The sequence below is a fragment of the Cervus canadensis genome, chromosome 1, assembly GCF_019320065.1.
Source record: "Cervus canadensis isolate Bull #8, Minnesota chromosome 1, ASM1932006v1, whole genome shotgun sequence".
Lineage (NCBI taxonomy): Eukaryota > Metazoa > Chordata > Mammalia > Artiodactyla > Cervidae > Cervus > Cervus canadensis.
In genome coordinates, this window is record NC_057386.1 from 116,509,972 (window position 1) to 116,524,632 (window position 14,661).

Consider the following 14,661-nt stretch of genomic DNA (forward strand, 5'->3'; position numbering starts at 1 on the left):
AAGTGAAACTTACAATGAGCTCAGCACTGGGCCTGGTTATGTCGTTAGTGCTCCACACATCTCAGCTGTGATGCCAAAAATCCGCCGCTGCCAACAGCAAGACTGGGGCAAAAACACTTTGGAGTGTCACTTCACGTCTCTTGGCGTCAACTTCCTCTGTAAGTTGGAAGTATAATGATAGTGCCTGCTATATCAGTTTGTTCTTCTGTAAAATGGGGGTGATAATACCTATCTAATAGGGTTGTGGGTGAGGATTCTGTAAAGTACTTGGTTACATAAGTGTTAGCTTCTTTTATTTTTTTTTTTTAACAAATTCCTCATTGGGGTGTCTCCCAAAATAAGTGAAACAATGCACAGAACGCACCTAGCTTGTGCTACAGAATAGGTGCTCAATAAAATGATACTGATTTTTCCACTCTTCCTGGTTCCCGACGAAGGGACTACAAGTACTAGCATGCCCTATGCCCCCGATCGGGGACCCTACAACCCGCGCCGGCGCGCTGCAGGCCGGGAGTTGCAGTCCTCACGAGGCAGGCCCCGCCTCGCCCCTGCTTGGGGGAGGAGGTTGGAGAGCCGCCCTGCCGGCCTTTGAATTTTGCCGCGAAAAGCGCGCGTGGCGGCCCCCGGCCCCGCCCCCCGCAGGACGCGGCGCCGCGTCACCCTGGTAACCGCCTCTCGGCCGCCACTGATTGGACTAGGCTCCAGGGGGCGGGAGGGGGGCGAGACGCGGCGGCGGCTGCCGGCGCTAGCGCCTGTCAGTCGGGCCGGAGCGGAGCAGCTAGCAGGATAGCCGAGCCGGTGGCTCCGCTGAGAGGCTGCGCGCGGCACCCGGGGGAGGCGAAGAGCAGGGCACGCCGCTTGTGGGGCGCGGCGCGCGGCACCCGGGCCCGAGGCGAGGCGAGGCGCCGGCGCGCGCCAGGCGGCGTAAGGCTGAGGCCCCGGGAGCTCCCGCGCGCCGCCGGGGGCCATGGGCGCGTGAGAGCCCGGCGCGCGCCGCTTCTGCTGCAGCTCGAGAGCTCGAACGCCCAGTGCACCATTCTCCGGGCCGTCCCCACATCCGCCCAGCGCCACTTGGACTGGTTATTTCTCGGCGCCGAGGCCCCCGGGGCTGCACCCGAGCCTCCACCGCCCGCTGCAGCCGCCGCGGCTGCTGCTGCTCTCCGGCTTCCCCTCCCCCAACACCCGGGGCTCCGACCAGGAGGAGGAGGGGCCGGTGCGTTCTCGCCACCGCTCTTTGCAACCTGCGGGGGCCGGTGCATGCCCGGCGAGAAGCCGGGCCGTTGCAGGTGCGTGCAGCCTCGGAGGAGACGACCCCCCCCCCCCCCACTCGGGCGAAGAGAGCTGCAAGCCACGGGCAGGCGGTCGAGCGAGAGGAAGCAACAAAGACAAGCTGCAGCTGGGGCCGGCTAGAGGGGCCGCGGCCGCCGGGCTCCTGGCGCGGGCGGAGAGGGCGCCCCGGGGAGCTGCAGCCCTGATCAGGACCCGGAGGGGAGGCGCAGCGCCGCCCGCCGGACGCGGTGAGCACAGGCCCCGGCGAGGATGCGCCGCCTGAGCGCCCGAGCGGCCCGGGTGCCGGGCGGGCACGACCCCCGCTGAGCCGAAAGAACCCCCACCCCGGACTTCGGACGGCGCGGGCCGGAGCCTGGATCGACCTCACCGACAGCGTCCCTTCCCACCTGGAGAGAGGCATCGGCCCCCAAGGGGGGCTTCCTCAGGCAGCCTCTGCCACCTCTGCATGGCTGCAACCCAGCAAGCGGAGAGTCGTCCCCTCTGAGACCTGGTGCCCTTCGACGGCCTGGCTGATTCGGTGAGTTCCGCGGGGCGGGCTTCTAGGATGAAGCTGGGGGCACTCTCGGGTGTCGGGGCAGCCGGATTGGAAATAAAGAGGCCCTGGGCTGTGGGGGATCCTGAAGCATCCTTGTCTGCCCCTTCCCCTCCCCCCGCCCCCTCCTCACACAACTTGTCTAGACCGGCCTGCCTGCCAGAGTGGACATTGGGGGCCGATTGTGAGGACTCCGGCAGAGCCCTGGGTGGGGCGTTTGCCGGAGAGGAAAGGTCACCCCACCCCTAAAGCCAACAGACAAAGGTAGCAGCTCAGTCGTCTGAAAATTCCCCAGGAACTCCCGCGTCTTAGAGGGGTTAGGGCCGGCACTGGACACCTTGGCTTCTCCCAAGTAGCCTCTGGAATCTTTCTTCAAGGGCCATCAGCTCAGAAGGGGACATGGAGTCCCGACCATGCCTGTGGCTGCGTTGGGATTGTGCCCTCTGAGGCTAGACTATATAACAGGGTTCACCTGGCCGCCTGCATTCCTACAAAGAACTCGCCGGACGAGCGGTTTCCAAGTGGGGTCGCCTGTGACGTCACTGCCAGGCCTCTGACGTCACTGGGGTTGCCGTGGCAACGCGACTTGTCTTGACCCAAGGCCGGAGGGGGCGGGGTCGTGGTAACTTGGGGCGAGGCTGGATGCCTTTGGGTCCTGGAGGGGTGAAAACAGACTTCCCCCACCTGCAACTGCAGTCCTCTGAGATGGGGTGGGGGAGGGAGGCAGTGCCCGCTGTCTGTCGCTGTTAATGCTCCTCCCCGCCAAAGACAGGTGTTTAGCTTTGTTGGTATAGCCTGGCAGTGCCCTGGGGCACAGGACTCCCAAGCTGAGCAACTCTGTGCTTTCAAAAGGGATGCTTCAAAAGAGGACAGCTTCCTGACCCCAGGCTGAAGTTCTCAGGGTCTCCAAAGAGATGCGGACCCCCAGCCTTAAATTAGACTGCTTCTGCCTAGGGAAACAGGGATGACCCCCCACCCCCCCAGCCAGGGAAGGAACAGAGAAGCTGCTGCCTGCTGCCCCTCCAATCCAGCGGTTACCCCTGCTGCTCAGTCCCAAGATGACAGGACCTTGGTCAAGCCTGGACTCCTGACTGCCCCACTCTGCTGTTGGAGTTTAAGATGATTTGACAAGCACAGTGTGGTGCTCATTAAGTTGAATGGAGGGTAAGTCAGGCCCATTGGTGCCAAGGTCTGGATAAGCGTGCCCCTGCCAGGGGCCAGCTTGGATGGGGGTCGGGCAGCAGCCTTCTCTTCCCCACCACACCCCAGCCCTGGCCCTGTTCCTTGTGAAGGCCCAGAGCAGCATTTTGCTGCCGGCTCTTTGATTCCCCTTCTAAGTTCCTTCCAGCAATTGCTGCTGGTGTCGGATGTGGGTGAAACGGCTGTGATCACATTTCTAGGAAAGGGTTAGAGAACTGTGTCATTGCTTCAGGGGCGTGGAGTGGGGTTACAACAGAGGGGGAGTGTGTGTGAGGTCATTATGAGAAGCCAGGCCCCCGTCTCTGCGCAGTGAGCACCCCCCCACCCCCAACTGTGTTCTCCTACCAGGCTCTCTAGCTAGATTAACAAGTCGATAAATATCAGTGGATCTGCTTGGGGCGGGGGGGTGGGCTTGGCAGGGAGATATTTTCAGCTGAAACGGTGTCGTTAAACACACAGGCTTCCAAGGACAGAGCAACGGCAGATGGGGGTAGAAGTGGGAGAGGTGGGCAGAAGGGCTGTTTGTGCCGCGTCTCGAAGCTTCCCAGTTTAGAAACAAACTCAGAGTGTGCGCCAGAGACCCACAAACACAGGCAGTTGGAGGTCTTCCGTGGAGTATTTACACTTCCACAGCCAAGGCGGAGGGAGCGGCTGTCAGAATTGGGCAATTCCTTCTGTTCCCTTCCCTGGGCTTGGCAACAACACTAGGCGACAAGCAGGAGGGAATGCCAGCTTACCCGGCGTCTCCCCCTGTGCCAGGCATCTTACAGGATCTCGGTGACTCCTTATAGTAGCTCATGTGCTGTGCCATTTTACGGATGAGGAAACTGAAGCTTAAACAGAGGTGCTCAGCCAGGCAGCCACAGAGGTTCAGCTGTGAACTGCCTTGACTCCTGAGTCCCCAGGTCTTCCCACCCCACCCCACCGGCCCCCCCTCCACCCCATTCTGTAGGTAGAGGGAAGCACCGCCACTTGTTAGCCAGGGTCCCGCTACGAGTCGGGGGCCATCGCTATGGAGGGAGTCTGGCCTCACTGATGTGTCTTCCCACACTGAAACCCGGGGACCCCCTTGGCTGGCCCTCAGCTGGTGGTGAAGACAGGATGCTGGTGGAGCAGCTTTGGCTTCCCACTCAGTCTGCGAGTCAGGAAGGGCCCTATGCAGGGGGGGCCGTGTGACTCTCAGGCCAGGCAGGGGAGTAGCAGAGTGTTCTGGGCCTTGGGAGTGGGCCACGTAGCAGGCCTGAGTGCTGGGGTATGCTGGATGAGGGGACGAGGTGGCCCTGGGGGTGAAGGTGGGGGGTTGTCCCAGAGACTTTAAGTGATAGGAGAGATTTAAGCAGGGGAGAAAATCCAGTGTGGGCTCCTCTGACTCGGACAGTGACCCTGGACATCCCTTCCAGTCCCAGGCAGGGAGGGGCAGAAACCTCTGAGCAGTCTCCTCTCTCAAGGTTAGCATCCTACCTCCCCCCCACCCCGCAGTAATCCTTATCACAGGCCTTAATTCCATATAAGCTCACCCACCTCCTATCCCTTCTGAGCTTCATAGTTGCGGACCAGGGCTGGGCTAGTCTGGGTTTCTTAACACCCAGGGGCTTGTGATTAAAAGCCAGCTTGTGGGCTGTGTGACCTTGGGTGAGTAGCTTTGCCTCTCTGAGCCTCAGTCTCCTCATCGGTGAGGAGGACGGCATCTGTGTTAAAGGATTCGCGGAGGGCTGAGGACAGGCAATGGCATATCACAAGCCTTCCATAAGTGCACATGCTCGTGGCCAGTGGTAGCTTATCCGCAGAACCCGGGCCTTGAATGGCTCTTCCAGTCCCGTTTGGAGCCAAAGATCAAAGATCCTAGGGCAGGTCAGGGACCCTCATCTTTCCAGCTGCCAGTGCTGGGTCTCCCACCCACCTTCCCAGGGCACCCCACGTGGTGAGCACACGTGGCTCGCGTCTGAGTCCCAGGGGCGCCTGGGGCCTGACCAGGGGGCCCCCTTCCCCAGTCTCCCTTCTGCCCCTTCCTCTCTCCAGCCCCTCGCAAACCGGGAGGAAGCGAGCGGAGCAGCTCATATTCATGAACCGTAATTCAATCAGGCGGAGATTCCTCTGGGCTCAGGGCGGGGGTGAGAACGGGGAGGCGCGCACAAAAGGGCCGCTTTATTACCTCCCGCGGGCCGGGAATTGTTGCTCTCCCCCAGCAGCGGCCGGAGCCGCCTTTATTGTGTTAACCCATTTGCGTGTCAAGAGCTATTGTGCGCTTTCTCTCCCGGTGCGGGGCGGGCTGTGCGCCGGCCGGTCACCTCCGTGGGCGCCGCCCACCGCCCTGATTGGTTGCTAAGTGATTTGCATCCAAGGTAATCACTTTTATCTCAGAAGGATGTCGACTATAATTATAAGCTACTGACATCTTTTGAAATCTGCCTAATGACTATTTTAGTCTTGCCCGGGCTGGGGGTGGGGAGAGGGTTTCTGGAGGCTGGAGGGGGTGGGGTGGAGGGGGGGAGGCTGGAAGCCGGATGGATTCCTCCCACCTGGACCGTTTAGTTCGTTACTTGAGAAATATCTGAATGTCTACTGCGTGCCTGGAACAAAAGGCGGGTTGTGGATATTGGGGAGTTGGGGGCGCATTCCTGGGGATGGAGTTAGTACCATTTTAGAGATGAGGAAAATAGAGGCCCTGGGGACTAGCCTCCTGCCCGGAATTATACATCCAGTAAGTGGTCAGGACCTAAGTCTGTCTGGCCCTTAAATTCATGTGCTGGCCACTGAAGTGAGGTGTAGACAGACATAATAATAGTAATCATTCTTGTCTGGTACCTCCCAGGGCTTATGTCATAACCTTGACATGCAGGTGCTGTTCCTACCGGCATTTGACCCAGGAGAAAACAGGGGCACAGAGAGGTTACATTATTGCCCAAGGTCACACAGCCAGGGAGGGGCAGAAGCGTGAGGTCTGTTAACATGATGGCCAGAAGTAGGGGTGCAGCGTGGGCAGTGAGAAGAGGGGGGAAGGGTAAGCGTGACTTCCTGCTCCCCTCTCCCCTGCCCCTTTGTGGTTCCATTCAGTAAACAATGGGCATCAGCCTGGGTTGAGGGTACCCTGCCGGTCACTGTCTAGGTGGCAAAGCTCTAAGGGATCAGATGGCCCACAGCCTCCACGGGGCATAAGATGAGTCTGCAACTGACTTGAATTCTGCACAGAGCCAAAGTAGGGCTGGAGGAGAGACACTGAGCGGGTGGGAAACTGCAGCTGGTCGTGGAGGGCTTTCTGATAGAGGAGGCTTCTGCTATGGGCCCGGAGGACTGACCGGATCTGACCATTGTGGAGGGAATGGGGATGTCACTGGGAGGGAGTTGGAGAATGCAGGGGCATGACCAGAAGGGCAGGGAGAGCTTATAGGAGGGTGGAGGTTAAAAGGAATTAAGCTACAAGAGTGAGCAGGGCCTCGAGTGCTGAGCTAAGTACCTGGTTTGTCCAGAGGAGCAGCCAGAAGCCAGTGAAGGTGCCTGGCGGGGAGGGGTGCAGTGTGATCTGGGTGCCCTTAGGCCAGTCTGCCAGCCTTGTTGGGCTTCGCAGACTGAGATGAACCCTGGCTCCATTTTCATTGGCTGTGTGTCCTCAGACAAGTCACCTCACCTCTCTGGGCCTCACTTGCCTCATCAAAGGCGTAATAGCAATTTTCTCACCGGCTTGTGGGTGGGATGAGGTTGAGTGTGTGGAAAGCTTGGGGGAGCTCAGACTGAGCCTTTCAGAGCTAGGTGGCTCAGTCCCAGGCCCCAGGCAGTCCTCCTGGCCCCACAGCAAAGCAGATCCCGTCCGCAGCAGCTGTTTGGGGCCCTGGGAGCCCCTGCCATTGTGCAGAGGGCACTGGGGACAAAGGCCCGGGGGGTCAGGGGGTAAGGCCGGGGCTGACTGTGAGCAGGCTCCTGCTGATGGGGACTTAATGACTCAGGACTTAATGACCTAGAGTCTGTGGGGCGGGGCCTCCCTTGGAGGAGGAGGAGGGAGATCCAGCCACCAGCTGTCGGCTCCAGGATTCGCTGCCAAGGCAGGGGCAGCTGCCCCGCAGAGTCCAGGCCTGAGCTTGGCACCGGGAGAAGCCGAGGTGGCAGGGCCTCCTGGCTTGCCGTCCTCAGGCCTGAACTGGCGGCTCGGCTTTCCCAGTCAGCTCCCACATGACCTCAGTCTCCTCATCTGTCAGGTGGGCCAGAGGTCCACTTCGGAGGGCAGCTGTGCGGCTTGGCAGGAACCGACAGCAAGTGGGCAGTAAACAGGAACTGCTATTTTGGCTTTTTATTCATCCGTTCATTCAGGGAGATTCACTGCTCTGTGCTAGGCTGCCTGCCAGGAGCTGGGGATGCACAGATGAAAAAGCCTAGTTGCCTTGAAAGGTGGTGAGGTCTCAGACACACACCATCCCAGTATGGTGGGTGGATCGCCATAATACAGGAATTCACAGTGTGCAGGCACGGTGCCAGGAGCAAGGTGACAACAGAGAACAAGGCAGATAGAGCCCCTGCTCTCTGGGGCCCTCAGCCTTCCAAAGCCCACTAGGAAATGAGAGGTGGAAATAACTACTTCCAGCTTTAGTAGCCAGGGAGGCTCCCTGGAGGAGGAGGTACTCTCTGTTGCTAGCTTTGGGGACTTCTGTCTAAACACTTCACCGATTACGGGGATCATAGGACCCTGCTGGCCATCTGTTTGCCAGACAGAGCTTTCCGCTTTGGCATTTTAATCCTCTTATGGTTCCAGGAAGGGTGTTTTGGTCCCTGGTGTATAGGTGAAGGCGCTGAGGCTCAGCAAGGTGAAGCAACAGCCCAGGACCACATGGCAGGTCAACAGACTCCCCTTCGTTATCCACACAAGCTTTTTTATTTGTATTAAGTCTATTTTGGGGGGGAAACTGCTCTGGATCTTCCTTGCTGTGTGCGTGGTTTCTCTAGTTGCGGCATTCAGGGACTGCTTTTCGTTGCGGTGTGCAGGCTTTTCACTGTGGTGGTTTCTCTTGTTGTGGAGCATGGGCTCTACAGCGTGTAGGCTTCAATAGTTGTGGTACCTGGGCTGAGTTGCCTTGTGGCATGTGAAATCTTCCCAGACCAGGGATCGAACCTGTGTCCCCTGCATAGACAGGCGGATTCTTATCCACTGGACCACAAGGGAAGTCAGGTCGGCACAAGCTTTTACTAGTCCCCTGCTTGTGAGGGCCCTGGGCTGAGTGGGGCTGTCACGAGAGGATCCTTGGGCAGAAACTGAGGAAATCCGGTTCCGGGCCAGCTGTTGCTTTTATGAGCTCACGACCTTGAGCAAGTGACCTTCCAGCCTGGCCTCAGCTGTGTCCTCTGTAAAATGTCAAGGATGGCAGATCTGTGGCAGGTCTGGCTTGCCTTAGACTGCTGTGCCCTTGGCAGACATCGCCAATCAATTGCTGCCCTCTTTCCCCCCACTGAGTTCTTCCCCTGACCTTGGGTTCTTGCCAAGGCTCAGGGCAGGCTGCACCAGTCAATCAGCAGGGGCCTATGAGCTGAATGAAGGCCGCTTGCTTGCCTGGCCTCCGTGAGCTCGAGGGGTCCCTTCCACCCATCTCTGCAGGGTTGAGAGGACCAGGGTATCAGAGCGAGGGATTTCTGGGGGAGTCTTCTGAGGATGTGGATGGTTCTGCAACCATGAGGGCTGTGGAGGTGTGAGTCTGTCTCTTCAGCTCCCAGAGAGACCCACGTCCCTGTCTGCACATCCCAGCACACGCTCAGCGTGGAGTGTTCGAGCAGATTCAGGATGCTTTCAGTCTGGATAATAATAATGGCATTTATTGAGCTCTTCCCAAGAGTCAGGTCCTTCCTGGGCATCCTCTCATTCATCATTCCTCAGAAGCACCCACAGCGTGCCTCTCAGCAGTCTTAGGAAGAAATCTTAACCCATTTTAGACAAGCGGAAACCGAGATGAAGAGCCAATAAGTAGAGTAGGGTTACACACCTGCTGAGTGGCTGAGCTGGCATCATCCTGATCCAGGTCTGGAAGTCCACAGCCCGGTACAGACCAGGCAGACTTCCTGGAGGAGGTGTTGTGAAAGGCCAGAGCCTTAAAGGTCAGTGAACTTCTGACCGGCAGAGCTAGGCCTTCTGAGCAAGGGAAGGGGTCTTTTGGGGTGAAGAGAACAGCATGAGAAGCAGCTCAGAGGCTACAGGCAGGAGTGTTTAGGTTGCGGGACTAGGTTATGGCTGGAGGTGACTGGAATGTCGGCCAGGAGGGGACTGTGGTGGCTTTGGCATTTAGACTTGGCCCTCCCATAGTCAGGAACGATGGCAACTCTTGGAGCAGAGGAAATGACCCAGTCCTAAGTTTATTTATTCAGCACCTCCACGAACCCTGGGTGAGGTCAGCCAGTGCTTGGGGCTACCTCTGGTCAGCTGGAAACTTTAGCCTAGATCATTGCCTGGCACATAGTAGGGAGGCTTCCAAGAAATGTCTGTTGAATGAATCAATGAATGAAAACGTTTTCCGGATGGAAACACGCGTAGCTAGCCTCCCCAGCTGCAAGGGGGAGAGAGGCCGAGTCCCTCTCTCCAGGAAAAGCTGAACACCAGGCCTGGGGGCAAGTACCTGGGGTGGGGGCTTCCCACCCTCCCCGACCCTGCTGCCTGTCCCCAGAGCCCTCTTAGACCTTCCCGCCTGGCTGTCCGCTATTTTCACCGCCAGGCGTGGCAGGCAGCCTGGACCCAGCGCTTATGGGGGGATAAAAGATGAAGGTTCATGACCATTTTTTAACTCAATAAAGGGAGAGACAGGCTGCAGGCTGCAGGCCGGAGATATAATTAGTTCGCAGCAGTGGCGCTTTCTTGATTTAGCTTCTAAGAGAACAAGACAAGGATGTTATACCCAATTAGCAGTAACATCCAGTCGGAGCCTCAATAGGTGAGATAACAAGCTATTTTTATGACTTTTCTTTTCCAGCTTGGATGGGGCAGGGAGGTGGGGGAAAAGGGGTATTGGGGCCTTACTTCTTTTCATCAGGGAACAATTATGAGTGAATGCAGGATTTCCCCAAGCCAAATGATGCATTTGTTAACCCAAATAAGCAGGCATGCCGGCGCGGCAGCTGGGACAGCAGGCTGGCACTCGGAGGCCGGGACTGGTGGAAGGGGTGCAGGCCCCTTACCCCCATTTTGGAAGCCCCTGGAAGAGGCTCCACATGCAGAGAGCCCCTCGGTGTGTCAAGGGGGAGCCCAGGCCCTGGGGATGTTCTGAGTGACTGCCTTGATTTTCCTACCTGCTTCAAAGAGGTGCAAGGAGGTGGCACCAGGTCCCCTGGGGGTGAGGATGGAGCCAGTTCTGGCCCTTGGCACCTCTTCCTGGCACCACTCAAGACCCTCTCTGCCAACTGGGCCAGAGGTCCTGGCTCCTCAGCCTTGAACCTGGCGTTGCATTCTGCCTGCTAGACCTCCATTACGGCTTGCACTGCCCGACCACCCTCCCACCTGTCCTGGGTCCCAGCCCCAGTGTCTGGCGGGGTCTTGAGGGATAATTACCTGCACTGTCTCCATCCTCATTACCCCCGCAGCCGGGGCACCCAGCACTGGCCAAGTCTCTGCTGGGCAGGGAGGCCCTGCCAAGCCCCACCCCGGCTTCCTGGCCACACTCCGGCTCCTGGCGAGGGCTGGGGGATGCCCAGAGAGGAAGCTGGCATGGCCGTCTCAACACCCCGTCAGCTCGGGCCCCAAGCCCAGAGCAGGTTCCCGGGCCTCTGCGCTGTCTTGCAGAATGCGGCCCCGCCCCTGCCCCAAGCCCCATCTCCCCGGCAGTGTGGAGCCCTGCGCTCGTGGCTCACAGGACTGACAAATCCAGCCATGCAAAGTGGGAGTTTAATTGCAAACAGTTTTTATGGATCATGGGCCCATCTGTGCCACCATATGCAAAAGGAGAGAAAAAAAAAAAATCCCTGTTTAAAAAAAAAAGTGTTTCTCCCTGTCCCATCCCCCAGACAGACTCCCAAAGAAACAGTCGCTAGGGTTTTTCTGGCTGCAGGCAGACATGGAACTGGGACCCACCGTGGGCGGCTTCCTTCACTGTGGGCCTGGCAAAGTCAGGGGGTGGGGCAGGGCAGGGGTGAGCTGACCCCTGGGGCCTGACTGCTAAGAGGAGCCCGCAGTGTGGGGGGGTCCTCAGTAAACTGCCGGAAGTTCCTGCACCCACTGGGTTTTCTCTGGGCCTTTGCATGTGCCCTGGAGCTGTCCAAGTATCTACTGTTCTTTTTCCAGCCACCCCGAGAATGCTACTTGCAGAGCAGGACTCGGCACAGAGTGGGCCGTGTGTAGTGTCAATATAAATGTGGGCCTGAGTGGGGCTTATGGATGAGGCACCTCTTCTTCCATTTCTCGCCCAGGAGATATAGCTGCAGGAATTCATTTCCCCCAGGTCGCCCAGGCCTCACAGACTTCCCCTCTTCCCAGTGGTCCCGGTTTCCTGGCCTCCTGCCCTGGTACACAGATGAGGCCTCTCCAGGGAGTCAGCAGACCTCAGGAAGGGCTGGGTGGGCTTGGTCGTCTGAGGGCATTCACCCCTGGGGCAGCCTGCCAGGGTCCTATCACTGCACCACCTCATCCCAACTAAGGGACGTCAGATTGTTGCTTCTTCCTCTTTGTGCCTCAGTTTTCCCATCTGTAAAATGGGGGTAAGAAATGGATGTGATACTGCATATGAAAAGCCTCTATATCTGTCATCTCTCTTGACCCAGGGAGGGTCTTTGTTAACTGATGTATTCCCAAGTTCCTAAGCAGGACACTTGACATTTAGTCAGTGAGTGAATGAGTCAGTGAATGAATGAACGCATGTGTGAGCAAGATATTTGGAAGACTCTCTGGGGGAGGGAATGAAACACAGGCTCCCAGCCTGCCAGAAACTTAGGGTTTTTACACCCTTTTTTTGACATCTAGAAACCACTCTGCAAACTATGGGAGTGATGAGTTCCATTCTACTGATGGAGAAAACTGAGGCTCAGAGCGAGCCAGGGACTCTCCCAAGGTTATGCAGCTGAAAAGAGGCCTGAGGGGGAACCAGAACCCTGATCTGACCATGTCTTGGACTTTCACATTGTAGGTGAGGACAGTTAAGCCCAGAGTGGGCAAGGAGTTCAGCCAAGGCCACACAGCAAACAGCAGGCAGTGTTTGTGGGGGTCCTTCCTAGTCCCTTGTAAGCTGAGGCAACTCAGCCTCTCCAGCTTCAGAGCTAGAGGTACCCTCGTGCTCCTCCCTCCTCCCCTGCCCCCCCATCCCCCCGGTCTGCCCCGGGATCCCTGAGCGTGTGGGTTTCCCCATCACCTTCATAAGCTGGCAGCTCCAGGCCTCATGCTGGGGCGCTGATGCCCAAGGCCTAATGCTTGGTGCAGCCCTCCTGCAACAGGTGATGGGGAAAGTGGGACCTCGTGGGCAAGCATGGACCAGCCAGGCCCCTGGCAGGAGCCCAGGCCAGACACCAGGCAGCCCAGTCCCCGCCCAGCAGTGATCACCAGCTCCCGTTGTAATCATTAAAACTATTAGAAGGAAACGTTCGCTTGAAGCAAATGTCAGGCACCGAGTTGTGCTTTGTAAACGCTCACAATTAATGCCAATCAGGCCCGGAAAAAAGCCGGCCCGGAATCCTGTCTGTTTCGTCTCATTTGTCAGCTGGTGCCGCTCCGTGTTGCACATTTTCATACAATTGCTATAAACATAAAAGGGAAACTCCACAGTGTTCCCGGGCGCCCGGATGGTGCGCGCCGGCTTAATTACTCGGGACTCTGCCGTTCACTTGGCTGCCCTGCGCTGGTGGGAGGGAGAAGGGGGAACTTTGTGCGGTAGGGTGAGGGCTCCTGGGGGTCAGCCAGGGAGTTGGGTCCAGCTCCAGGCCCGGGTCTCCAGCCCTGCCCTCCACAGGCAGAGAATGACTGTGAAGCAAGAAGAAGAAACAAAATCCTGCTAAAATTGATGTGCACAGTCCTCAAGGAGAAAAGAGGGGCTCAATGCCCACCCGACTTTGGCTGGGAGCTCCAATTCCACCTCCTAGGATGACGCGTCAGGAATAACGTTCATTGCCCGCCCACAGCATGCCAGGCCCTGAGCCACTTGCCAACTGGGCCTCAGTTTCCCTATCTGATTTGGGAGTCATAGCCCAGTAGGTCAGGATTTCAAGCTTGCTGGGGCCAGGCTCTGGTCTGTAGGCATGAAGCAGGCTTTTTTTTTGGTGGGGTGGGGGTTGGAATGGGCTACTCTGGGTCTTAGTTGTGGCATTGTGGCATCTTTAGTTGCGGAATATGGGATTTAGTTCCCTGACCAGGGATCGAACCCGACCCCCCTGCATTGGGAGCACAGAGTTTAGCCACTGGCCCACCAGGGAAGTCCCAAAGCAGGCTTTTTCTCGTTTAGTTGTTGCTGTTCAGTTGTTTAGTCATGTCCAGCTCTTTGTGACCCCAGGGACTGCAGCATGCCAGGCTTCCCTGTCCTTCACTATCTTTCACAGTTTACTCAAACTCATGTCCATTGAGTCGATGACATCATCACAGGAACCTCTTGAGGGCAGGCAGCTCTTAGCAACAGGGAGCATGAGGCTCAGAGTCGCACAGCCAGGATCGCTGGACCTGGGTCGCTGGCCTGTGGAGCCCACCCTGGTATGCCCTTCCAGAATAGCTGGAGGGTCAAAAAGAGGTGATGGAACTAAAAGTCCCAGCACACAGTAGTTGTTTTCCTAAGCAGTGGCTGTTGTTATTCTGCTGCCTGCAGATGGGCCAGAGGCAGTCAGGGGCTCTGACCGGAGCCTGAGGGTCAGCACCAACACACATGGACCTTGCTGGGAGGAGAGGGGTGGAGGGGAGTGGTCTATGGGGAGGGGGAAGCTGCCTGCTCCCCCCACCCCTGATTGCCTCTAATCTGCGTCTGAAGTACTGGGTGCACGCCAGGCTCACATACCTAACCAAACCCTCCACCCCCAGGATGGTGGGTGGGTTGTCGTCATTGCCCCCATTGTACAGATGAGAAAACCGAGGACCAAACTGATGTAGGGCTGCAGAGCGAGAAGGTGGGGAAGCTGGAGCCACATTCAGGTTCGGTTGCTCCAAAGCCATTTTCCTCCTGTCTAGCCCCATCTTCGTTGTGGCCTGGATGGAGGCCTGGTCAGCTCTACAAATCCACCCTTTTGAGCTTTCTAGTTCTCTGTGGATGGGGTCTTCTGAGGCCAGGCTGGCTTTGCAGGGACATGCCGGCCTTTGTGTCCGGCTCGGGCCAGGCGGAGCAAACAGGGGAGTGGGGCGAGGGCGGTGCAGCCCAGCCGGCCAGGGACAAATGTTCAGAGCAGGAACAGAGGCCCCTTTGTGTGGAGCTCAGTGGGGGCGGGGGTGCTGCCAGCTGCCACCCTGTGTGACCGGGGAGGCCTGAGCCCTCCACAGAGGCCTGCAGCCACCCCCAGCGGACTGGCCGGGGAGCCTGCCATCTCCCTGCCACCTCCTTCCGCCATTATTTGCCTTCCTCTTGTTTCCTGGGAACCCCTGGCTGCTAGAGAAGCCAAGGTCAGCCACTAACCTGATTTGCCGCGGGCCATGATGTGCCAGCAATGGGCCAGACAGTCCACCAGTCCTGCAGGTCAAGGGCAGTAGTCCTTGACTGGGGCTCAGGATAGGCGACTCG

The 14,661-nt window shown here is 58.0% G+C and overlaps 1 protein-coding gene across 2 annotated transcripts in view; it reads left to right on the top strand.

Moving 5' to 3' along the window:
• Positions 1-1,205: 1,205 nt before the first annotated feature.
• The window catches only part of FAM222A (family with sequence similarity 222 member A), a 60,064-nt gene continuing 46,608 nt past the window's right edge, over positions 1,206-14,661 (top strand). For both annotated transcript variants that reach the window (XM_043438671.1, XM_043438682.1), the window contains exon 1: positions 1,206-1,807. The gene's annotated coding sequence lies outside the window, so the exon portion shown is untranslated. The remainder of the gene's footprint in view (positions 1,808-14,661) is intronic.